Source organism: Aythya fuligula, chromosome 2 (assembly GCF_009819795.1).
Source record: "Aythya fuligula isolate bAytFul2 chromosome 2, bAytFul2.pri, whole genome shotgun sequence".
In the NCBI taxonomy this organism is placed as follows: Eukaryota; Metazoa; Chordata; class Aves; order Anseriformes; family Anatidae; genus Aythya; species Aythya fuligula.
In genome coordinates, this window is record NC_045560.1 from 16,287,931 (window position 1) to 16,315,283 (window position 27,353).

General features: G+C 43.7%; 1 protein-coding gene across 1 annotated transcript in view; it reads right to left on the minus strand.

Annotated features, from left to right (window-relative positions):
• Window positions 1–16,680, minus strand: part of SVIL (supervillin) — a 136,069-nt gene extending 119,389 nt beyond the window's left edge. The window contains exon 1 of the mRNA XM_032182246.1: window positions 16,634–16,680. The gene's annotated coding sequence lies outside the window, so the exon portion shown is untranslated. The remainder of the gene's footprint in view (window positions 1–16,633) is intronic.
• Window positions 16,681–27,353: the final 10,673 nt, after the last annotated feature.

Genomic DNA, 27,353 nt, shown 5'->3' on the forward strand with positions numbered 1-27,353 from the left:
TTTAATTTAGCCAGTCGAAAGCCATTTGTAGCATGATGTTTACTACCAAACACAAAGCATTTGCTGTCTTAAGTATGTTGAGCTTACCACATGCTGAGGCATGGCAGTTGTCAGCGCTGCTCACCGCGGGACTGCAGAGGGACAGACTCGCAGCATCAAGCACAGGGAGCAGCAGGTAGCAAGGCAGCCGATGGCAGTTTCAGCAGGGAAGCCCATCTTATCACAGGCAACACCTACAGCTTCAACATGCTCTCGTGAACAAGACAGGCAACAGAAACAGCTGCCCATTGCCAGACCTCAAGAATTAAGAAGAGGCCCAGGCAGTGCTAGCTGGAGTAATTGCACAGCTCTGACCATCAAGTTTTTCAAATTAGTCTGGAAGAGCCTTGTTTTTGTTTTTGGTTTTGACTCTCCTTGGGCTTTACCTAAGGAAAAGGAACCTGTGAGGCAGTATCACTCACGTAACTTCTGCCACCTTCTGAACTCGGAAATTTTGGGGCTGCTGGTTTCAAACAGGTAAAGCAAGGGCTTTTAAATGGTTAGATTCTCCTCCCCACCCACCCCCCAAAAAGCTCAGTGGAATTGGACAACTGTGTATAGGTGATCCCAACAACAAGTACTGCATGAATTTATTTATTCTTCTTCTCAGACACCAAGATCATCCCATCCTGCAAAAAGGGGAATTTTGTGTTTCAGCTGCAAAACCCCCTGGAGAGCTCCTGTGTTGCTGGACGCCAGGCAGACAGGCAGCTGCAGGAGCTCCAGGACAAAGCAGAAGGAAAGCAAGGCGGTGTTGGTTCCAGTGCTCCCAGAACATCTTGTTTAGCTGGCAGCAGGAAGGAAGATGCTATTCTGCCAGGGAACACAGCATTTCCGTGCACACCACCGCCCCGGTCTAGCACAAAGCAAACAAAACACCCGTGCTTTCTTTTGGCCAGAAATGAAGATATTGCAAACATGGCTACGGGAGAGGATTTGGTGGAAGGCAAGAAAAAGCAGAGAAGTGCTAGAGTGGCTGGCAACTCCAGGTGCCTGGCCAGCCAAAGTAGAAGTAGAAGTAGAGGATTGTCATATTTGAATAAAAAGTGGGAAATGGAGGGAAGTACAAACTGTGTTTAAAGTCTTTGCTGAATAAAAGCCTCCTCACTTGAATTGGGCAGCCAGTATCAGTCTCACAGTGTAAGAACAGTAGATTGTCAGAAGTAGATTTCCATTAAACTGGGTGATATGTGATAGATCACGTGAAGACCACTATAAAATCTGGAAGGTGGCTCTGATCTTCAGTTATATTCAGCTATGCTGTAAGACCTGCCTTGTGCAGAAGCCTTAGCACATGCTCCTTCTACATCTCTACAAAAGAAGAATCAAATCTGGGTTTGGCAGAGACGGACTGGCATTTCCTGCCCAAGCTAGATTAGCAAACGCTACAGCTCTGCACCAAAGCAGCATCATTCATCCGGCAAGCACGGCAAAGGCAAAATCACTTCGTGTATCTGGACAAAACCAGGAACAGCCAAGCAATCCAAAAAGTTTTAAATGAGAATTAAAGCTTTGCAGCTCTTGAGAGAGAGGCCCATAACACAAAAGCAGCTCTTTAGAAGTGTATCTGCTTTCAAGCAGCTCTTCTCCTGAAGCTAGCAAGAGGCCACCTAATTCAGAAAGCATTTTTCCTCCTCTTTTTCCTCCCCCTCCAGACAATCTCTCCTGATCAGGTTAGCATGAATCATCCTGAAATGCAGACACACGTTATCCAAACACCAGAGAATACAAGATGGCTTGGGAACACCTGGATCAACTGGACACGGGCTGAGTGTCTAGTGATGAGGTCTTCATTGCAAGCTAGGGAGGAACACGCTGCCAAAGAGAACTAAAAACAAACAACCAAGAGCAGACTAATGACAGAAACAGACCATAAAATCCAAAATAAAAAGTTGAACCTCTTACAAAAGACAACAGCAACAAGTGGCTACAGTCTCTAGAAAGGCCAGATTCAGAAGTGGAAAGAATATGAAACATTTAGCTCTCTCAGACAAGGCAGAAGGACACAATTAATGCCATATGGTCATTAATCAGCAGGTCATGCCCTGGCCTACTCAGATCATCTCTTGACAATGTATCCCAAGACATTTCCTTAGTGTTCAGATTGATTTCCTGGGTTTAAGCATCTTGTGATAGAATGACTAAAAACTCCACGCTAATTACTGAAATTACATGTAAGAATCATTAGTGAAATTATTGAATTTATATTTAAGAAGAAAAATACATTTAAAAAACTAACAAAATAACTTATTTAGGGACACAGTGGATCCACAACGCCTACTGCACTCCTGTTCACCCAAGCAAAGACTCTCGATCTGTCAGTGACGGTGGCATTACACCATGCTGGAGAGCAGAACCCTTATGGAGATGTGATCGTCTGCTGCTCTGCAGCTCCTCAAAGCATCCCAGCTCCCTCAGTGACACCTGAGACAGCTCTCTTCATTGAGCAATTGCAGAACAAGGCTGGAGGCTTACTTATAACTCAAGTGCCATAGCTGTAATTGAAAACCCCTCCCCGAAGTCTTGGAGATGGATAGTGCCAAACAAGAAAGAAATAGAAATAAGGCAAAGTGAAGCAAGGGCAATAGACAAGATGAAGCAAGCCTCTCAAGTGCCTAAAACAACTGGAACATCACAGTGATTCTTGGGAATCAGGTGCAACAAAAAATGCATGCTTAATCTGAACAGCAATTAGAACCTAATCTTTTTATTATTATTTTTTTTAATATACATAACCTGAAACCACAGCACTCAATAAAGAAGCTATTAAAAGGATTCAAAAAACAGAACACAGTACTAAGGTTGCCATGAAATAATATCAGATCTTGTGCTCAAAGATCAAAGAAAGCTTGCTTTCTTCCCCTTCCATCCATTAGGACGTACAATTTAAGTAGAATGAATCAAATAGATGCTGTAATTAAATCTGGAGAAAACGCCAAGTAACATTTGCAAGCATAATCCAATCCCAAGTAAATTCTAGCAGCAGATTTTTGGATAAAGGTCTTCCACGTCACATCTATTAAGTCAAATCCATCAGCACTGTGAGACGTCAGGAACTGCACCTGAACAGCTAGCACAGCTCAGCAGGGAGGGCACTCCTGTTAACAATTAACACTGCAACATCTCCGAACAACACGGACTTTGGTATGAAGATATCGCCTTTACTTTCAGCCTAAATCTCAGAGCCGAGTTACGTAATAATCCAGAATTACGCACAAATTCAGATAAGACCAACAGATAATAACGTAAAAAAGAAGTCATGAGAATCTTTTCAGGCTCGTGCTATAACCAATTCAAAATGAAAGCTGTGATCGAGGTTTGTTTATCCAAGTGATGTTCAGTGCAGTCAAGCAGTCGCGCTCCGCTCATTGCCAGATGGCTCTGAAATTGATTTTATCCACCTGTAATGCAGAACACCCTCCTGCATCTGGAGCTTAGCACAACCATCAGTCTTCCCCCTGCACAGCAGAAGTGTATCTACTACCAGAACAGGGAAAATTCAAGTATATTTATGCATATATATGCATGTGTTTTTTTTTTAAACCAAAATTCTTCAATTTGTTCTAAAAAGAGTAAAAGTTTTGCTAAAATGTGAAAGAAGATAGTGTCTTTTTTATTTTGGCCAAAAGTGCATACCTGAATTACCCTGGAGAGCGTATAGACACTACAGCACAGCCTCCTCTACAACACTTGGGCAATGCAACACCTTCAGCAGCCAGCCCAGGTGTCCTTTCCAATCGAAGCCTCACGTTAACCTGGAGATCGTGGTCTGGAAGATGATGTCCTGGGAGACAAGACCATGCACTGGTGGCACTACGGGGCGGCTGCAGAAAAGGCTGGGCACCAACCACTGCTAGGAGCGTGTCCAGCCAGGCGCTTGCATTATGTAGCTCAAACAAGACACCCAGCTCCTCTGTGCCAAAGCAAATCCCCATTTGCAAAACTAGGTGAAAAAGCGGGCCTTGGCGGATGATCACAAGCCAAAGCCAGCAGGTTAGCAGCACACATTGCTTTCTAGTAAACCTTAAAGTACTTGGCCCGAGTTTAACAAAGCTGCCCCAAACCTCTGATCTTGTAGGTAGAACAGAGCAGCAGAATGAATAAACTACAGTGAGTCTGAATCACCTCACCCAGCATTTCCCCCCCTTACTTCACTCCACCAAGTACAGAAGAGACACACTGTCACCACGACTATCCTAACTCCAAAACCCAACTCCTGCTGTCTTTAAAAAATGTTCTCATAACATCTTTACAGTCTGGTGAGCAAGTAAAGGGTCTGCCATTTCCCATCGAGAACAGTTCTGGTAGCCACGCGCAGCCACGATCCAACAGAGCCAAACCACACAACACAACTGGGAGAGCTTCTGGCCTCTCCCAGCTGCGATCTCCCCTGAATGAAGCACAAAGCTTCCTTTGAACAAAGGACTGCAAGAAGTAGTCTGTGGTGAAGGATCCACAAAAAAAAAAAAAAAAAAAAAAAAAAAAAAGCGGAAAAAAAACAAATCCAATTCCAGCATTTTAAGCATCAAATAAATACTATTTCAGAGATCAGTTAGAAAGATTTTAATTTGTCAAATCACAGCAAAGGTGTGATGGGAAAATTCACATTTGCACTACAGTTAGATGAGATAAACTGTGGAGAGCGTGCATTTTGCACATTTCCACACCCCTTGCACCACCAGCATGAAGACCAAGGCTGATGCCTGTGGCACCTGATCCCGTTCCCTGCCAGAGCTCCGGGGGCTTCCTTGGCACAGCAGAACATTGACACCAGAAAGGGAGATGTGGCAGCTTGCAAAGGCACAAAGAGCAGAGCAAAGCCAGGAGGAGCAGCAGAGGCATGCTGCTGGGAGCAGGCAGGAAGGATGGGAACGGGAGGAGCAGAGCTGTTCGGCTCGTGGAAGCTCATCCCCCAAGCAGTATTATGGCAAAGCCACACGCACACATAAAGAGCTGGCCTCAGAACTGTGATGTGGGTTTCAGAGCTCATTAAAATCGCCTCTGAAACAGAGTTTTCAGAGTAAGGTTTCAATGGGGAAGGGAAATCGCCTCTCTGGATTGCTCTGTGAAGTCTGCCCCTTCCAGAAACGAGCTCTGAGGCTCCACATTGTAACCTACCCCTCCTGTGCGGGGAATATTCAGCAATGCCAGGACTTATGATGAAAGTGTGCAAACCGAGCAGCTGCCGGGACGCAAACCACGACTGAGAGGGCAGCCAGCACTGAGGGAAGGAAGAGTCCCAAAGCCCGAGGCAGCTGGCATGCAGGCCGTGACTTCCAGAAGCAGGAGAGGGGGGCACACCAGCAGGGTGCTGCTGGGGCGCATCCCGGAGCCCCTTGTGCTTGCAGCATGAGAGAGAGCACAGCGTGAATTTATGTTGTGCACACCCTCCCAGCATAGAAAGTTATGCCTGGCCAGAAGGGAAAGTTAATTTGGTCGAGTTGTGCAAATTCTGAACGCTAAAAAACTCTGCCAAGGTATTGTCCAGGCAGCACAAGGCACAGCTACTGGCAAGTTCCTGCTCTCCGAAATCACAGCCTTTCCAAGAGCCGTGCAAGCTCTTTGTGGCTTTATTTATTTGCAGTATTTTTAGTCTGTAGAAAGAGCAACAGCTACATAGGTAGAGCATAAAGGCAAGAATTGTTCTGGCTTGGAGAAATCAGACTCTAGACACATCATGACAGATGTCCTGCCTTAAATAGCAGCAGTAGCGTTCCAGTACTTGACAGCCCAGCTAACACTCCAAAATAGTAGAAAGTATAAAACATTAATGAAGATGATGTGATAAATCAGTTTCCAACAAGTAGCCTGCTCTGCAAAGCAAGAAATCGTTTTTATCACCACTAGCTTGAGCAATTTGCGACACCCACATCCATTGTTCTTTCATTAAAAAGAAAAAAAAAGAAGAATGGGCTGTGTAATTTGAGTTATACTTTTGACAATGGAACAAAAAGGAACAAAATTAGGGTCCAGTTCTTAGGTAACAAAGAGAGGTTTAAATTAGATGAGGTCTGAAAAAATGGTCATTGGAAATCCAGAATAAGGATTAAAACAGAAAAAAAAAAGAAAAAAAATGAGGATATTGAGAAGATCAGGTCATACTTCAGGATGAGATAAACAGCACTGAACACCCAGAATTAATCAGTAGAAAGCATAAAGAAGAAGAGGGAAGCTCAGGATATTTTCAGGGAACTGACCGAGCACATAATTTTTCAAGCCACCAGAATTTGAAGCTCCCAGCCTGCAGTACACACATCACTCACTGATGCCCTGTAGATATTGCACACTCACGTTGGCCAAGTGTTGCCAAAGAGTGTGCACAAGCACATGTAAGCGTGTGTGTGTGAGCACACGCGTGCATGCATCCATGTGTGCTCCCTGCGCCGCCCTGACCCAGAAGCCACCCAACCACAACGGGCAATTTCCACGTACGCCAGTCTCAGAAACCCTAACAAAGCACCTCAAACACAATGCTCCATTTAAGACACGTTCGCTTGCCACAACCGTCGTCTTTAGAGACTTCAGGGGGTACAAATAATTGAGCAATAAAGATGGTCTCGAGCTTGTAGGTATTTGACAGGCATCCAAGCCACAGCAACGTGCCCAGTGAACACGAGACTGCAAACATCTGAGCAAGTGATCTTGTGTTTATCAAAACAGTAGAGTTTCTCACAGCAGCTCCGTACCCAGAACACCAGAACATTCTGCACAGCTTTCCTACACAGAACTAATGCCTGTTTTACAAGGGCTAGAAGTTTTCCACAATAAGAACTTGTGGTTTCCTGCACACGGAAGAATGCCAATTCATACCAGCTTGTTCATGGAAAAAGTTTTCTTGGGGGCTTCCTTGAGCAACCAGCTTCTGTAACACCAAGATTACTTGCTTTGTTTCAGCAGACCAGCACAATTATAAGTGCTCATGTCAGTTGTTGCATAAAGGAGATTTAATTTGGTAGCATTTGTTTTAGTGGAAGGATACAGTCTACTTTTACACCATGGCAGCACACATTATGTTGCTCCACAAATTCCACACGAAATCACAATTCCTGAAGACAGTATTTAAGGTGTTGCTTCTCTACATTGCATTTGGAGAGATTTTTTGGCTAGGCTGAGGTTCAGCAGGAAAGCACTCGGATGCAGAGCTCCCTTATGCCACATACACCTACTTGCCTTTTGGTTTCAGCACCTCGTTCCCAGCAGACACCTCCTGGCAGCCCAGAAAGAGCACATCCAGCTCTGCCTGAAAGATTTCTTTTAAAAGGCTACTAGGCTGAGTTTCCAGCAGTAGGACACATGAAACAAAATCCCAGCTTGTTGTTGGAACACAAATTGAGTTCCCAAACTAGCGAATGGCAATGTACAACTCACCTGTAAGGTTTCACCTGCCACCTCCCTGCCCACACAGATCCCCTCAAGTTGCCTGTGCCTGAACATCCCAGCAGGACACAATGCATTTTGCATTTCAGACATTAAGTTTAATTGCAGAAGTAATGTCCAAGCATCACCCTCAAACTGCAGGTTTTAAGAACGTGCAAGGCATACCTAGCAGCAGTTAGTTATGCTACAGTTAGCTTTTATTAGCGCCAGCCCTAGCAAGTTGTTTATCTGGGTTCAATGCCATTTAAATTCAAAGTTAATTTTATTCACAGCAATTTTATTTCAACCTGGACGAATTAGGCTTGCATTCCATACCAGGAATCCATATAAACAACTTTCCATACTCCAGGCTTTTGCTTGGAGTGGGAAGCCAGAACAACTTTACTGCCAACCCACAAAAACAATACAGAATAGGCAATTGCATGCGAGTTGCAAAGGCAAACAAGCACCAAATATTATGGAGACTGGATAAACAAGTGTAATGAAGAATAACCAAACCCCTTGTCTATCAACTCTGGGCACTCTACCACATGACAGGAAGAGGACAGATAACATATTCTGTACTTAAGCCTGTGCTGGGGTTCCCCCAGGTCTGAGGAGAGGTGCACGGGGCGAGCAGGACCTGAGCTCGAATGCAACGCCACGGCTGGGGTGTTTACAGAGTTGTGGGGAATCTTCACTCCATGAGCTTTGCAAGGATCAGGCTTCATACAAACCCCTTTGAAGTACTATTTGTCACAGTACATACTTTAAGCCACAAATGACAGAATACCCTAATGTAATTTAAGCCTAAAGCCAACAGTGTAATCTAATCAGGAATACATAAATTAAGTAGCCTTCTGGAGTGAGGTGGCAGAAGCAGCAGCAGCTACTTTTTTTGCATGTAACACCCCAATGCCAATTACAAAGGAGAGAACAGTCTCACGAGAGGCTCACAAACAATGCAAAGCATCTAGAACATGAAAAGCTGTAACAGGAAACCCTAAAAAGATGAGAGAATTACACCAGATCCTTACTGATAGCTGTTACCTCAGGAGATATATTCTCTTTTCTTTTGGCAATGTTGTTCATTAGTGCAGCTTTCGCTTTTAAAAAACTTCCAAACTCCTGAATCTTCCAGTGATGGAGATGGTTGTGTGTAACTGGATCTGTGGTGCCTTACCCAGGGCTGCTCAGCTATTATGGGGCAGGCTCAGGAACCACACGAGCTGTGAGATAACAGGCACCCAAGCTCGCCACTGCGCACATCAAACCACGGTAAGAGCTGCAATAACCTGCCTGGAGAGAAACAAATCGCTGAAGTTGGAGATGACAGCTCCCAGCAAACACCACCCTGAGGCCTGGGGAAGCAGCTCTACCTGCCACTGGTCTGTTGCTAATCTTAAATTAATACATGCTGTATTGTTTTTAGTTTCAGAGAGCAATGGAAGAAGCAGCGGAGTGAGGCAGGCGAAGCTGCGCTTACCACTAGCTGTGCAAAGGAAATTATTAACAACAGCAAAAGGAAGCAAAGGTTGAAGGGATGAACTCAAGTTACATTTTCAGAACAGCAATTTCCGGGCTGCTGGAAATGCTGCTCTCCTGTGCAGTCCACAAGGTCTCCTCCTCTGCTAAGCCTTACAGTTGCCAGCTTTCCTGGAGTTGGAAGGCACTGCATGGACAGACATGTCTTTAAACCGGCTGGGGAGCCAACTTAAATGTAGAGGAAACTTTAAAATAAATATTTTCCCCTTTAGGGGATGGAGCAAATTTAAGCCAATTTAACAACACTGGCTGAACCTTTCATTTAAAAGGAAATTAAGAGAGACAACATGCTTTCAGCAATGCTCTTTTTTTTTTTTTTTTTTTAAATGTGTCTCCAGAACTTCCACCAATTTTTATAGTTAAGAACAATTTTCAGAGGTGGGTGAGGTAGTAATGCCTTCTTTTTGCCCCATTCCCTTGAACACATCTAGCAAGTTAGTGCCATTGGAAGTCTCATCACTTGGCTTCCCACCTCCTTCCAAGAAAAATAAATAATTGTTTCTCTTAGAGCCGTTAATAATTTAATACCTCTTATCAATCAGATATTCTCTTCTTTCTCTGCTCAACTGAGGACAAACCAGCACCCTCTTACCCTTCTCAAGTTCCACTCCTCCATGTCCATTCCCTGTACTCACTCCAAAGAGGTTTATGAATTAATCAAAAGCACTTTAAAAAAAAAATAAAGATGCATTCCCTGACCCCATTCATCTGCTCTCATCCATTGCCCACTCATCCTTCCTTGCCCTCAGTATCAAACTTATTTTTTTCTGTTTTCAAAACATGAACATTTTTGGAACACTTCAAAGTCTACTTTTCTAGATGAGAACTCATTACCTGTTTTCTGAAGAGCCATTTCTATATGGTTACTGTACCCAGAACATGCATTCATTTCTACATATTTTCCTGTAGTAACTACACATTTTAAGTTAGGGTCAATGTAATGACTCTGCTCAGCTAACATAACTATGTATCTAATATGATCATTTCAAGCTATTGGTCTGTACTTCTGCTACGATTTCAGACAAATACTGGCTTAGTATTCCAACACAGAGCCTGAAAGAGTGATTTTCCAGAAGATAAGAGCAAGCATTTTGCCAAAGACAGGCAGTATTTTAACTTCTTGTAAGACACTAGCATTTGAACGGCAAAGTTCAAAATCTCAGCAATTTGGAAATACAAACCATGAGACTTCTTTTTATGTTTATTTTTGTTTGTTTGTTTTGTTTTTACATGGCAATGCTTTATTATTAAGCCAGAGTCATCCTCCTATTAAACACGAATATTACTTCAATCATGTTAACATGAACACAAAAGGTATGACCATCTAGGACAGAACAGGCCTGGAAAAAGAAAAAATGGCTAGGAAGAAAAAGAAATTTATCTACAGGCACCTCAAAACGTCCTCGCTGAATAATAGGGTGTTCAGAATAGTTAAAACAGGTAACTGAGAACCTGGGGCACAGGCAGCCTTTTCTGCTACCCACAGTAAGAGCGCATAAGTCACTCCCTTCACCATTCCACGATTCACAGCCAGGAAAAATCAAATTTATATTCTTAAACTACAAACTGCATTCAGTATGCTTTCAGTAAAATACTTGATTTATGCCTTTGCAGGGGGGTATGAAATACTAGCTAATGAAACCATCTCTAGCTTCTGAGAAGTTTGCTTTATTACACCTTAACGCTCTCTTGCAGCAACCACGGATACACGCTTTCTTAGCCAAAGTTTCAAACTGACATTGTAAAACAGGTTAAGTGGTTAGAACGACAACTTTGGGCATTAAATGTATTTTCTCCCTTCTCCAAGGGTGCCTGAACTTACTCTGTTCAAAACTTTTGCTGAGGTTCACCCCATGAGCATAGTCTGCCTTTTGGCTTCTCCGCCTCCAGGGATGTAGTCACAGACTCACAGGTGGAGAAAAGAGCACAAACAGCTTCCCTGGAGGTTTCCCATCCCTTACACCACAGGAGCAGCAGGCTGGGTGGAAAGATCCAGCAGGCAGGACACAGATGAGGGTCCCTCACCCGCAGGTACCAGGCGTTTCAGAGCCTGCTCCCTCCTGACATCTGATCCCAGCAATGCTGCCACTGAAACAAAACTCGTTTCAAGAATAGGTAAGTGAAAGCCTTGGCTGACAGCAGATCACAAGATGCCTCGGTAAACTGAACATTGTTCAGAGAAGTGGGGAAACAAAAGAGCTGTTGACATAGCTGTAAGGGGAGCCTTTTCATGCCCTGCTTCTTTTAGATTAGTTACTACCACAGACATGGGATCTACATCTCTAGGTAAATACTGCCTTATTTCGTATTGGTGCCAAATCTATAGGAAAAGACTTGTAAGCAATCAATGCAACCAGTGGCAAAGAAAACATCTCATGACAACCCTGGTGTAGCAAGAACAGTCTACTTCTGCTTTAAGTCCTTAGATGTAGTGAAGGGGCTCACGGCACCTAGCATGCAAGAAGAAGTCAATTTTATCTCCACTAATACTTAACACCAGAAAAGCAAATGCAGCTACAGTTGCCTGTGCTAAGCAGCTGGCAAGCTCAGAGATGGAAAAGTTGCGGAACAGCTGGGGAATGCGAGACCCTTTTGAACAGGCTGCTATGTGATCCAAAATAATGGTACATGTTTACACACAACACAATGGCAGCAACAGCCAAATGCAGGTCTGGCGAATGCACCACAGCTGCTCCTTCCTTCAGACGAGGCACAGCCAGCAGATACAAAAGAGTTCATATTCACAAAAATATGGCTCTCATCTTAAAAAGCAGCAGCTTGGTTTCCAAAATAGACAGCTGGCCCTCCAACTGGCCTAAACGGTATGGTATTCTGTATTAGAAGTTGCCCTTTAAAACAGGTCTGGATTAGGGTTGTAGAGCTTTCCAAACTTCTGCCGCTTTACCACCAACAGTTACCAAAAATGCTTTATTCAGACTAACAGGCTGCCATCTAACCTTTAAAAGTTTCTCCCATTACAGGATTTTCCAGCTAGTGCCAGGAAGACAGCAACATACAAACTCTTAGTACAGGCGCTGACTGCTAAAGTTAGCTATTCACTTGAGAGAAGTTTAAATAAACATGGGCTATTTCATGGCTTTTTTGCACTGGTTTTGCACATTAGTGTTGAAGTAAGTTGGTACCTGAAGACAACACATCCCCCTGCCTGCACCTTGTTTACTGCTGGCTGTGCAATGCCTGATAACGTGTTGCAAGGAGTGCTGCCTGGTTTCACAACTGCCATCCGAGTACGTGATTTTGTACGTGACCTTGCACAAAAATTGCATCACCTCAGTTCAAGTGATCTTCCCAGTTTTCAAGTCTCAGAAGCAAAGTATCAGTGGCAACATCTTTCTTGCTCAAGCCAAGCCATGATTAACTAGTGCTAACAAACTGGCTACTATTTTATACCCTAACTGTAGCACTTGTAATTATACTAGGCACCAAAACAGTTAGCAGCGGATTGAGACATTCCATTACATCTTGATTAAAAACAGTACAACTCAAAGGGAACATTTTTTTGAGTGAGCAAAGGAGACAGCATTGAAAGGTTTCCTCTTTGACTTCCTCTGCACATAACTATTAAGGTTAAAATCCCAGTTAAGAGCTATCCAGAGTATGACAGTTAAAACTGGACCAAGACAGCTGTCATAGCAACAAAAACAGATGCAAGCACAATTTTTAACCTCCTTCCCTTTTATAAAGAAAAGTGCTACTAATAGCCAACACAGAAAGGATTTGGAAATAGGGGTTGTAAGACTCTTTTAATTGCCACTCTGTCAGTGGCAAGTGTGTGTCTCTGCACACTTACCAAAAAAAAAATGCCACATCCATATATTTCAGTTTCAGAATTTCTAGTGCAATCCTTCTGTGAATTAAGCCATATTTCTAAGAATTTCCTCATATAAATAGGACCCATGTGCTCAATAAGGAAGGGAAATAGAGTAGAGCCTTGAATCACAGTTCCAGAGAAGATATTTCTGGTACCAAAATACTGTCGTGCTACAGCATGGTGCCCTTCCTGGAGGAAAAGCAGTAACAGGCGTGCTACCCTCACACCGTAACATTTGTAGGGGTAAAAAGACAGATTTGCTCTTCCAGCTGCACTTGGTGCTAGCCGCACAGCTGCTAGTACTGCCACACTGTGGAAGAGGGAGTGATGTCTCCTGTCTCCAAGGGACTGACATTGTTGTCAGTCATGGATAATGAGACCGAGTGCACCTTCAGCAAGTTTGCCGATGACACCAAGCTGTGTGGAGCAGCTGACACACTGGAGGGGAGGGATGCCATCCTGAGGGACCTGGACAAGCCTGAGAGGTGGGCCTGGGCAATCCTCATGGGGTTCAGCAAGGCCAAGAGCAAGGTGCTGCACCTGGGCCAGGGCAATCCCAAGCATAAACACAGGCTGGCTGGAGAATGGATTGAGAGCAGCCCTGAGAAGGACCTGGGGGTGTTAGTTGACAAGAAGCTCAGCATGAGTGGCAATGTGTGCCCACAGCCCAGAAAGCCACCCGTGTCCTGGGCTGCATCAAAAGCTGCGTGGCCAGCAGGGGAGGAAGGGGCTCTGCTCTTGTGAGACCCCACCTAGAGCCTTGCCTTCAGCTCCGGGGCTGTAAGAAGGCCATGAACATATTGCAGCAAGCCCAGATGAGGGTCACGAAGATGATTTAGGGGCTGGAGCACCTCTCCTATGAAGACAGGCTCAGGTAGTTGGGGATGTTCAGCCTGGAGAAGAGAAGGCCCCAGGGAGACCTTATAACAGCATAAAGAGGGCCTACAGGAAAGCTGGGGAGGGGCTCTTTGTCAGGGAAAGGTTTTAAACTGAAAGAGAGTAGATTTAGATTAGGTATTAGGAAGAAATTCTTTATTGGTGCTAAGGCACTGGCACAGGTTGCCCAGAGAAGCTGCAAATTCCCCATCCCTGGAGTTGTTCCAGGCCAGGCTGGATGGAGCTTTGAGCAACCTCGTCTAGGGGGTGGCATACCTGTCCATGGCATTGGGGTCAGAACTGGATGGGCTTTAAGGTCCCTTCCAACCCAAACTATTCCATGGTTCTAGGACCTCAGAATGAGCTCTAGAGCACCATCTTTTTCTCCAGTTTTGAGCCAGGTTTGCTATCCAGACTCGTCCAGCTTTGAGCCCACCCCACTACTCCAGTGTCTCTGAAGTCTTGTTCTGAAAATAAAAAAGTAAAAATGAAAGCAAGAACAGGATATTGGAATGAGTTAAGACATCTGTGAAGCTTAGCACAGTTTGGCAAACAGCTGATTTTTAACAGTTACAAGTAATGCACTGAGTCAACCAGCATGAGCAAGTGATACATAAATGATCCGGACCATCCATAAATTGCACTGAACCTCTCCCAACTTACTCTCCATGCTTACCATTAGGGATTACTCTTTCAACCAAGACAGATCACAATCCAGGGAAAAAACACAATACCGCTCCAGTCTCTAAGCTTTTTTGTCAGTTATTCTCCTGTAAACTACTTGCTGCTTTAAAAGAGAAGGTATTTATCTTAAAATTCCAGTGCTGTACTTACCAGGTACAGACAAAATAAGTGTACTTGGAAAGCATTCTTTGCTACCACCGCTCCCCTTCTTTGTAGTCAAGTCATATACTGCAGTTTATTTCCATTGAAAGATCTATTGGGGTGTGCTTATGTCTATCAGCAGAGGTGCGAGTTTCCATCTTTCAAAAAGTTCTCTTTAACAAGCATTTTACACATTCAGCTCTTTCACAAAGCAATTACTGTTGTTCTTTACCATGGAGGAAGTAGGCAAACAAATCATTTAATACGACTACACAAAGGCATTATTTAAAAATTATTAGGAAGTACATCCACACCAAAGTTTACTTGCCATAACAAAGATTTCCCTACCATGTAGATCTCCTGACAGCCGTGTCCCAACAGGCTCTAAATGGCTTATACACATACCAAGTATTGTTCAAAGCAGACTTGCTTTCAGCAAGATTAAATACCTGTTCAGTTTGAACTGTCCCAGTGCCAGGATAAACTACACTCGACCAGTTCAGACAGTTATCCCACCAGGCACCAGTGGCCTTTGAAACTCCCAGTACCCCAGAATCTGCTGCTTCTGGGAATTTTGCCAGGAGCTGTGGGATAGCTCTCCACTGAAGACATTACAAATTAAATATTTTAGAAGTGTGCTTGTGTTTACATGGAGCAAGGCTGAAACAGTTCAGAATATGAGTCAGCATGGTTTGCATCCACACAGAACTGAGCAGTGCGGTTACAAACTATACGTTTTCAACAGAAACAAAGAGTGAGAAACGATTCCCCCAGCGGAATACACTCCGGCTGCACCTAGCAGAAGCTAGCAATCACGTGCAGACAGGAATTTTGCTCAGAACCTCACTGCTCGAAGGCACGCGATTCCCCTGTAGTAATTTCAAAAGTTTCTGTGCAGAACAGACACTTCGGTCCTGCCTCCATCAGTGAGGTTAACAATGATATCACGGCCGGATAAACTGACAGGCACGCACATCCACACTAAGATGCAGCTTTTTAACTCTTATCTGCCTCATTTAAAGCGAAAGCTAAAACATACTTCCCATCGGGGCAGTACAGAATATAACTAAATGCATCTCAGTTCATTGATACAATAATATCCGACAAAGTCTCCGGGCAGATAAACAAAGAACTGAAACAGAGCAAACTACTCTGGTGCACCCCATGCCGTTACCTACAGCGGATGCACAGAAGGGCCAAGCCAACACCGTCTTACCGAGGCCTCAAGCGGCTCTGGAGCCCCAAGAGGGGCAGGAAAGCTGCATGCCAGACCGGCGGAGAATTCCTGGCCGCAGGAGCAGCTGTCAGGGCTGCGCTGCAGGAGCTGAGCTGAACCCACTGCCCCTTCCTCCCGGCTCCACCACGGGCCCCTCGGTCTCTCGGAGGCGTGGTGCACAGCAGGACCGCTTCTCTGCGAACAGAGGGGAAAGCGTGGACCACGCTTCCAGGCAGAGGCTGTGGGACCCCTGGGACCTCTGTTTGCACCCAGCCTGAGGACGGCAGCTCCTCAGCTGGAGGTAACCCCGAAGCTGCTGTCACCAACCCCACCGGCTGCGTGAGCCTGTCAAGGGAGGCTTCCCCTCCACAGCCGCTTTTGTTTTCATTCTGAACGCACGAGATTGAGATAACTGCAGGCTGAGAACATTTCCCAGTACGATCGAGTTTGGTTCGCCCCTAAAGAAACCTGCGATAAAAATAACCCCCGGGAACACTTTCCGTAGGCTATGGGACAGCCGTGCCCACCAGCAGCGCGCTACCCCTGGGTCATGAGATGCCACCTTAGCCCGGAGCGCTCAGCGCCACCACCAGCAGCTGCCGAAGACCTAAAACCCCCAAAACCGAGCGGCCAACTCGCGCTTCCCACTCACACCCCCCCCTTTGCGGGACCCCTTCCACCTCCCCCCCAGCAGCGCCCTGCCCCTGGGCCACGTGCGGGGGCACCTCTAGCAAGCGGGGCACCCTGCAGCACCCTGCAGGACACTACAGCACCCTACAGCACCCCACCCACCGCTGCTGCCTGCCCGTTCCCCCATGCACAGCTCCCGTACCCCAAAAAGCACCCCCGGCGGGGGTCCCGCTGCAGCTGGGGCACAGCCCCGGGGGGCTCCGGGGGGCTCCGGGGGGCTCCCCCCGCTGCTGCCCGCCCCCGCTGCCACTCACCTCGCAGCCCACGGCTCGGGGGCAGCCGCTGCCTCCGGTGTCCGCGCCTCCTCCTCCTCCTCCTCCCCTTCCTCCCCCTTCTCCTCCTCCTCCTCCTCCCCCCCCTCCCCACGCGGGACGGGGCCAGGCGGAGAGGGGGCGTGGCCAACGCTGAGTTTAGCCACGCCCCCTCTTCGCCTTGGCCACGCCCCCCTCCCCTGCGCGCCCCCCGCCCGGCTCGCTCCCGCTTCCGCGCGCCTCCTGGAGGCGCTGCCCCGCTCCTTAAAGGGGCCGCGCCCCTCAGAGCCATGCCCCCCCTCACGTTCCCCTCGTGTCTCGTTCGTGCACACGCAGCCCCTGTGGGTGTGCAAGTGGCGGTACAGGGTGCCCCTGTGGGGTGTGCAGGGGTGGAGCCCCCCAGGAGCCCCACAAAGGGGCGCCTCAGACAGCCCCGTGCCCACCCTGCTGCTGGGACCCCTGTGGGGCCGGGAGCTGGGGGTGCAGGAGGTCATCGCCCCTCCTGAGGGGAATTCAGCCCATTTTCCTGCCTGGCTGTGCTGGTTCAAAATAAGGCATGGTTAGGAAGGTGGAGGAAACATCTACAATGTTGTAGACCTCACCTAAGTAGTGCATCAAAGGTGTTCATCCATGCAGTACAGGGTGAGCAGAGCACCCGAGTTCTCTGAGGCTAAGCAGCCCAGCAGCCATCATCCCCAGTACCATTTCAGTATCATCCTTAGTTCCCTTTTAGTGTCATTCTTTTTATTTTAATCCTCCACTCTCTCTAATCTTTCAGTTTAGGCAAACAGTTCCCTAAGTGTGTTACGTGGAGGATGAGTCCTGCTTCGCTCGTTCAGGTCTTATAAAGCAACCCAACTTATAAAGGAGCCCGAAACGTGACTGCAAAACGAATTACCAAAGGGGGAATCGTTTCTAGGGTGTGTTAAACCTAGGAGCTCAGGCAGAGAGCACGTGGGACGAGGCAGAGTAGCTCCTTCTCTCCTGTCAGTTGCATACACACGAGCAGAGCTGACTTCTCCTCCTCACCCTCACGAAGCCTGTGCAGAGAAGCAGAAGGGAAAATTTCCAGGTGTGGAAACACACTGAAGTGAGGCAAACCAAAGAAAGTTCACATCAACACACCAAGTGTGTCTCACAAGGCACACTACAAAATATCTGCAGCACTCCAGCAGCTCTGCGCCCTTGGAGGAGATCTGAACTGAATACTGAGGGCTTAGCTCGAAACACTGCCGGGCTTTATAGCTCTGTGGCAGGGAGGATTTTCTTAATTGCAGGATAACGATGTGGTGCGGGCACATGCCTTTTGCCTAGTGGTTATGAATTATTTTGTGCAGCAGATACATGAAACCCACATCAAATAGAAAGCGTAGACGTGTCATTCCAGTCTGGGTGAAGGAGAGGAGAAGGAAGGCTAGCACAGAAAGGAGGGCAGACCAAAACCGTAGTAAGGCTCCAAATCCTGGACTGAAAAGTGACCTTAAAAGTATAACTTATCCTGCTGCCTTTCAACACAAGTCATGTCGTCCTATTTGAAACTATGAAAGGCCTTCGCTTTCCCTAAGGATAAAAACAGGCAGCAGCTTCTCACTAAAGTCATCAAGGTTTAGAGATGGAATTTTGATCCTGTTAAAAATGCCCTGTAAAACAGGCCTGAGAGGATTGTCTGAGTGGGAAAAAAAAAAAAAAAAAAAAAAAAAAAAAAAAAAAAAGTAATTAAATATTAAGTTTGCTTTTGTTGTGAGTGACACAACACTGTCCTTATTTATTTTCAAATATCTGAATGGTTTCTTGGTGGAGCTTTCACAACCAAAAACCTGCAATCCATTTACCAAGAGCTCCGTTTTTACCCCAGTTCAGATCTGATTTGTCTGGATTTAGCTTTAGGCACAGTCCCTGCCATCCTCTGCCAGAGGTTTTTCTCCTGCAGACTTAATCCATGATCCAGATACATGATTATTTAAAATTTACATTTAAAAAGGAGTAAAAGATTGATTGGAATTCCAGGGGAGGAGAGGGAGGCACAATGATATAGTGGAATCTTTTGTTCCCAGCAGAACCAGGAAAGAATTAAGTTTATTAAAGAAACGTAATTTGGGTCAGACCAAGCGTCTTAATCCATGTCAGTTTAAAAGATGATTTTCCCTATTTTTTAATGTTAGACACAAGCACTTTTGATTTATGATGGGAGTCAAAAACATCTGTACTTTGGGGCACAAGCAAATGCTTATTTAAACAATGGGGCTGCCTGGGGGGTTGATATAGGGAAGAAATGACATTCTTTTGCAAAGAATTCAGTGTATTTCACTCCGTGCTTTGTTTTGAAAAGTACCCTGCAGAAGACACAGTGACTCAATCTATTTTAAAGGAGTTGGGCAACTTTTACCTTTATGTGATTGGTGTGACCACGAACAAAGTTGTCACTGATGAAATACTGTTATTGTCTGCTTGCTTTTGAGTGAGCCATGTGAAAAGAATTGGTCATCTCAGTCACACTGGCAGCATAGAAGTATTCACATCTTAAAAACATTTGGAAGTGGTTGGTAGTCTGAGGTCTTGTCTGCACTCAGGATTAGCTCTGATTTCAGGAGTTATTGTAGCTCCTGGTACAGACCCACTGTAGATAAAGCAAGCTGTGATGTGCACTGACATCTGCGCGATTCAATGGCTGATACAGGGCTAGTTCTAACAGCAGATGAGGTCAATGCAAAGGGACCAGTTTCTGAACAGTTTCCTGCCCCAAATCAGCTCTCATCATGTGCTGAAGTAGTTTATTTGAAGTTTTTTGGGGCGAAAAAGTGTTGGGGTCTATCAGAAGATGACATCTGTAGCATTGTTTTAAGTTCTACCCTACAATGGGTGGAGATTCCATCTGTAACCAGATGCCGTGCTCCATATGGATCGATATGATTAGAAACAGGCTCGAAAACAACTCTTAGCTTTACTAGTCAACTTCCCAGACTTCAGTAAGCCAGATCTGTGAATGAATGTTGTGCCCGCTGCTTCTTTTAAGTCCATGAACTCAAATCCAGGCATCTCTACGCTTAAGGGTCTTTCTTGCCAAGCTGTGGGACTGACCTCTGTAGCTCAACACAGTCAATGTACTACGACAAAGATGTGCCTCAGTGTAGAGCCCAGCATAAACTATTAATGTCAGCAAAGAGGCCAGAGGGGAGAGGCAGAAATATGTCTATTCCTGCAAGGTTTCCACATGTGGAGAAAGCAGAGAAAAAAAAAAGTAACAATCTGCATTTCAACTGCTTTTCTAAATGAATGCATTCAACAATGTGGCAGGCTAGTAGCTTTCTCTTCCTGCCTAAGGCCATGCCAAACTGGAGTGAGGAAGCCTAGGGTCTTTTAAAAGAAGGTGTGAAAAACTCAAGGGCAAGTGTAGAATTTTAGAAAACAGCCAAAGCCTCTGTCCACCCTCGGAAGAGCAGAATGACAGAGCTCTGGCAGCCATTGCAGCAACCACCGATTTATTTACGAGTTCCTGGAGTCAGTCCAGTGTAATTATGGGCCTGAACTCCAGATCAGATTCACTTGACATTTGAGAAAGTCTGTGGAAAAACAGTAATAATAAACTGATAATAACCATCCGTCTCATAAGCAACAGAAAATAAAGGGAAGGGAAAGGGCAGGTGGGGAGAGGGAAGGGCAATATAATCCCGAAAAGATCTCCTGCTTGTCAGGAGATACTTTCAGTGTATAACCCCTATATATTTTCTGAAAGGAGCTACAGAGAATTTTGGATCAAGTCCTGAATCATGTCAGTGCTATTGCAATTACTGCACTGGAAAAAATGAAAACGGTGGGTGCGAAGGAAGCTGGGATAGGTTGGGGCAGCAGTTTCTTTCAGTGGAGCGGATAGTTTGTGGCCCACGTGGCATCTATCCAAGCGTGCTCATCACCTAAATTACGTTACCATGAAGCCATTGGCTTTGGAAAAAGATGTTCGAAGAAAACTATGCCGTAGCATATGATTTATTTTCAAATTCATGCACCGAATAGAAATAGACTTTTTGTTCTTTACTGCGAGTCTGATTCTGTTAGTTCATATCATTGGTATAACATGGATGAAAATCAGGGTTAAAAGTCTTAGTATTTAAAACATCTGCAGCCTTACATCAAGATTTATATCCCACTGTTCGATCCTTTCCATCTGAATCACCCCATATTATTTTCTATTGAATTGTTGTGAGACAGCTTTAAAAAGCTAACTCGCTGGGAGTTTTCCAGAAAAAAAATATTTTTCAAGTAAGATAAGTTGATTAATTCTGCTGAATGGAAAAGGCATCTTCTCTGACAAGAAGGAGGCCTGACATTTAGTTTACAGTTGTCTCGAGTATTTTATTTCAGGTGATGGAATTGAATTGCAAGTTATGAGTGAATGTTTAATGAAGCAAGAGCAGTTACGTTTGTGCTGCACCTAACCAGCATATTGTGGGATTCCCTTATGTAGGGTTTCAGGACGTATTGACTACATGTGCAGAGGTACACAGATACGTATATATAAATGGATTTTCTCAGGGGGAGCATTCTAGTGAGTTGCTCTTATCAAACAACAACCAAAAGTCGAGTGTCCTGGCAATCAATACCGAGTGCAGTAACACTAGACGGTATCTGAAGGAAAAGGAATCCTGGAGGAATGAATGGGGTTAGTGGCCCAGAACATGTCATCTTCAGGTGACCTGCTTTACCACGCTCACCCAACAGCTCGGGAACTTCTCACTCACAGCGTGGAGTGTGTGACTCCAGTTGTGAAGGAGAAAGACGAGTGAAAAAGGAAGGGCCACTGCAGAGCACATTCAGTCCTCAGGTGGCTGGGGAGTGTGCACTTCTTCCAGCTAAGTCCCCGGGAACTGCACAGATTGAAGTGGGTTAGCCCAGGCTGTCCAGCCCATTCTCCCTGATCACAATGGTATCAGGTTTTTCTGCTCAGGAACAATATGTGGAATTGGAGTTCTGTGTTATTTAAAGCTTTTTTTTTTCTTTTTTTTTTTTTTCTTCTTTTTTTTTTTTTTTAAATTTATTTAACTTTATTTAACTTTTTATTTGACATTTATTTAACACTTCGGGTTATTACTCTGCATGCTTTTATACTTTCCTCTATAAATATATGTCTCACAGGTCTTAAGGAGATGACTTAGCAGTCTGGGGCTCCGGTGTAAGGTCAATAACAAACGTGTAATACACAGGAATTGATTTTTTTTTTTTCTTCTTACCTACCATACATCTGGCTTTCACCAGATGTGTCCTTTATTTATTTATTTGTTTTATTGTTGTTGTTCTTGGTAATTTTGTCGAGGCAGGATTTGAGAGTACTGGCAATTGTCTGGTACAGCCTGACCAAAATAGCGACCCTGCCTGAGCTGCTGGGTATCTAGAAATCCTCGGCACATCACCGTGCACTGCAGCTCGGCTCCACAAAGTATTTCCACAGCACTTCCACAGAGGTGGGCCTTCCCAGCATATGCTGCCCAGATGAGCTGCGCAGCGCAGAGTAAACCCACTTACTGTGAGAAGTCAGATTAACTATATAATTTATGCTCTGGACATCTGATACTTTAACATGCTGGGCCCACGGTTATATTCTATTCTGTACATGCTCACAGCCTTCTAACGGGCATTTCTTGGGCTCGAAACGACTGACTTTTTATTTACTTGTTTCCACGTCTCTCTATGGTGAGACAGGGCTGCTTGGAAATAACCAATTTTTGTTTGGGATCCGTTCATACCATTCTGCAAGGCTTGGTTGTAGGTGGTCAGCTCTGCTGGCATCCCAACCGCTGAGCTCAGTGGAATGTTGGAGCGCAGGAATTTTGGAGGCACACTGAATAAAGCTTTCAGCTACCGACAGCATCTGAAGAACATCAAGAAAATGTTGAAAGGAGCCTAGGTAAATATCCATCAGAAACTGCCTGGCATTGCCATCTGGATTTCAGCACAGGCAATGGGCCTGTCTGCCACGCAGTTTTCTTCACTTTATTTGGTGTAATGGTCCTCACATGGAGCTCATAGTTATTAAAATAAATAGTGCTTTTAGGATAATATTTGGGATTTTCAACTCCATTCTTCTTTGGCTTCCAGTGCCATCTAACTATCTCATGGCAAATTCCATAGTGACAAGAAACATCACCTCATACTAACAATCCCATTTTGCTGTTCATAGCAATTGCATGAGTTACTGGCGTCGAATCTGGGCTGACTGTAGAGTCTAAAAGGAACTGAATGGTGATCTTCCAGTTCCAGAAGTTCCACTGACAATACTGGGCTGCACCCAAGTGACCGTGACCCATGTGGCCCCTTGGGTCAGCTGTGATCACTGCTCAGAGATCCAGTAATGCTCTCTGCATGAAGCTGTGTCTTGGTCTCTTCAGCTGGAGCTGGATTTGTTGAGTTCTGAAGCCAAGAGGTGGAAATGGATGGTCCCAAATGATCTGCTACCAATAATCATTTCTCTTCAGCATTCTTGTACAACTTAAACACAGACTTCCCATGAAGACCCACAATGACAAATACTTAAATATATGTGAGAACACAACCTTTTAAAATAATCCCAAGTCTTACAGCTGCCAATATCATGCAAACATATAGTATGAATCATGTTAGCACTCTGGAAAAGTCTGAGTTTCTTGCAGTCTTTCAGTAGGATCCTGCAATTTAATAGCTCATTCATTATGTATATTGCCTCTGTCACAGATGTGTTATCAACAGATAGAGAGGCTAGGGAAAAAAAAAAAAAAAGAAATCAATCAGTCAAGTGTAGATATTTCTTACAAACAGTCTGCATCAGAGGATATTAGAGTTTAGAAGGCAAAGCTGGAGCTTAGGGTGACTTCTGTCTGTAAGAATGAAAATATTTGCAGTCTTGCTTGCCATGTTTGTAGTCAGAAGAGCTATATGAAACCTTACATCTCATCTGTGTGAAATAAAGATCCCATTTTGGCTTGCCTAAAGCAACTTTTCAGGGAAATAGAATAAGGTTATTTGAATAGGAAAGCCCTAATTTAAACAAGTAACACTCTGTACAACTCAGAGCTTTTTCAGCAAACTGAATTCAAGAAGGAACAAAAAGACTAAACAGAGATGTTTTGTCTCCTAATGAAACACCCCAACCTCTTGGCTAAATAAAACTTTAAAGGCAGAAATTTAATGGAAAGACACATTTTATGAAGCAAATACTTGTTTACTACCAAGTGATGCAGTGAGTAGTTTGGCGACCTAGCAGTTACTTCTTGCATGATTGTATTGTGAACTTTCACGTGAAAAGCATGACCAGTCTCAGTGTGTTGTACAACAGAAATGCTGTCTTTGGTATAAACTGATTTTGTTGTGCTCTTAATTATTCACTGTTTGTCTGCAATGTGACCCAGTGACATGCAATAGAAAACACAGCATGTGGCATCACCTACAACTCCCATATGCAAAAAAATGGTGGTGAGGGTGACACTCGGTTGAAAACTCAATACACAATTTGCGTGAGATCTACTACATACATTTTTGAAGTGATCCAGAACATTGCCACTATGCTGTAAGCAGTAAAGCACAAATTAAAAAAAAATAAAAAAATAAATAAATTGAAAGGAAAAGCTTGCAAGTTCATTTGTGATGTTGACACAATTTCATACACACGTTCCCCCAAGCCCCCGTGATATTGTTATCAGGGATTCATGTCACACAAAAAGCAATGGGTAAGCATAATAATCCCATCTGTGACACTGCATCAAGGAGCAATTTCCATAACACTTTGCAAAGATCAGAAATTATTTAGTGATGAAATGCATTCTCCAAACCAATAGTGAAAGCACCTCAAATCAAGGACACATTTTTTCCTGACTTCTATCTTATTTACTTGTTTCATTAAGCCCCAGTTAAACACAGCAGTGAAGTAGCTAGGAACTCTTCACAGTATACAATAGTAATACTTGAAGATTTTAAGTTAAACATATACTGAAATGATTTGCCAAATTTAGGCTTTATATATGCTGAAAAGTGAGCTCAAAGTCCAGGACAAGCTGTGATTGAAACAGGTTTGTGGCAAAAAGTAATGTTGGTACTTTAAGCTGTATTTTTGCTTCTTTTTGCCAGATATTTGGAGGCCTAGCAAGTACAATAATAGCAGCGGAAAAAAAAAAAAAAAAAAAAAAAAAAAAGGAAAAAAAATCTGTAATCCAGCATAATCTGGCAACAGATATCTTTTCACTAACAGGTTGCAAAGACTGGTTACTGAATTTGGAGATGACCACAGGTGCACCTAATGCTTGGGAAAAGCCCTGCAGCCCAGCTGCATTAACTACGAGCACCATCATCGTGCTGGGACAGTAGGGAAGAGCTAGAACAGGACCAGTCACACTGGAGAACATTTCTCAAAGCTCTGTGGGATTAATGTCATGGAAAGGCCATGAGCAGTGGGCTGCCAAACTGCACTTTGAGACCTTTCACCTACTGTAAAGTAATGGCTACGTACAGTACAAGGCAGTGGAAAGTCAGGCTCCAAAGTTATCCTTCACTAAATGTAAAATGTTTGCATTTTAGCCAATTAAAATATCTCAGTGCGTTCAAATAATCTGTAAACCCATGACTCTGGAGCCTGTCCAAAACCAATAAAAAAAAAAAAAGCCAGTACCTGTAACAAAGGCGTCGCGAGTCAAGGAATATGAAATGTGCTGTACAGGTCTATGTAATGAAATCCTGTGCTTCTCTGGTTTTTACTACCAAGCATAATTATCAGCTATCTTTACACCCAGGTCCAATTTCCTATATTCTTCTTAACCACTCTCACTAATGCAAAAAACCCTACCAACCTGATGTGAGTATAATTATTTTGTATTAAACAAAGCCATGGAAGAACCCTAAAATATTGTATTTTACACTAGAAGCACTAAGGAAAACAATGAATAATAACGCTTCCCTTGGACAATGCTGTCATCTGTGAATGGGTGGGGTTCACAGTGCTGTGTGCGTGCAGGTCATCAATGCAAAAACACAAGCAGGGAAAGCTCAGATAACCAAGGAGAGACCTCACTACCACAACAAGGGTGCTTCTGCAGATTTACCTAGTTATTTTTTCCCAGTGGAAATAGTGCCAAAGAATAGAGAAAGTGTGTAGCTGAATGTCTTATGGGTGGGGACAAGGACTGTGTAAGCTTTTTCCTCAGACATTCCTTGTTGTCTTATCTCCTGCTCCTTTATTAACACTTGAGCCCAAGTAAAAATGAGCAGTTGTGAAAACTGGGGGAAGACTGAAGTTCTTCTATTCTTGTATGGCCTTTTTTACGCTGCCAAGGTGGCACAAAGGAGCAGGCAAACATTTTGTAAATAAATGTTTTCCATTTTGAAACTGCTCATTCATCAGTGGGAGTAAGTCAAGGTGGATATTCGTATTGGAAATATTCATGGTTATGTAAAAGGAAATTTGGTTAAGGCACATTGCAGAGCTTTTGGAGTGGAATGTTTCTCATCTATTACTCCTCTTTCAGAAAAGCTCTTATTAAAAAAAAAAAAAAAGCCTTTGTTTTTTTCATTATTATTTTAACAAAATGCCGTATTTCTATTGACATGACTTTTTTTTACTATTTTTTATGGGAATTTACAAATTATATGACTTTTTCCCCTGTAAACTTGGATATGTTTAAAAATGCCAGAACTTCCTGCGAATTACCCTTTAGATTGGGGAATGTTTGCTAATCTTAGTAACTACCCAATAAACCCAAACTTGCAAGGAGAAAAAAAAAAAAAAAAAGAAAAAAAAAAGAAAAAAAAAAAAAAGAGAGAGAGAGAGAAGAAATAATTTATGTAGATTTTTATAATGAGCATGTCATCAATAACTCAAGCATACAAGCTGTTGTCCCTCTAACAGAAATTATATATGGGAGCTTTCTAGCCATAAGCCTCTATCATCCCTCTAATGTCGTACAAAAGAGGCATCAGTGGCAAGGTACAACCCATTCTTCAAGTCTTTATTTTTTTTTTCAGAAAACTGGAACAAGAAGATAGGTTTTGTTTAAATCTGTAGCAAAAATAACTCAAAATCATGGAATCTGAATGTCACCATTTGGGGCCTTTTAAAGCTGCATTACTGTGCTCAGCTGTACTATTTCAACTGCTCATTATTGGCATACTTAAATATTCATCTACAAACTTGGAAATCTCAATTTTCCTTCTGATTTGAGTGTCTGTAATTTATTCACCCAAAGCCTTTTTTTTTTTTTTTTTTTTAAAGTAAATTTAACAAAAGGTATCTCTTTCTTTCAAATCCCTTTTCAGAAGATTAAAAGAGGGAATATCTAAAGAGGACGTAATATCTTAAGGCATTCACCTGCTTAATAAGATTGATCCTTCCTAAGAAGACTATGGATAACTCAAGCCATCTGACTGAATCACTTTTAATTTCTAAAAATGCCTGCATCAGATTGTATACGCTAACAACATGGACAAAGAGAGAAAGACGGTTAACTTCTGGTAGACTGAAGACCAGAGAAAGAATTGTTAATGATTTGGAAGAAGATTCTGTGTTACTGATACTTCTCTTGTTCTTTTTTTCCTTCTTTTTTTTTTTTTTTCCTTTCTTTTTTCTTTCTTTTATTTTTTTTTAAATGTCAAAAGGAACTAAACAAAAGTTCATGACTTTATTTATTCCAAGAATGTGTAAATCTGGATGCACAAAGAAGTAACATGCTATCTACACAAAACATTTCAACTTGAAGGCTCCTCCTACTTG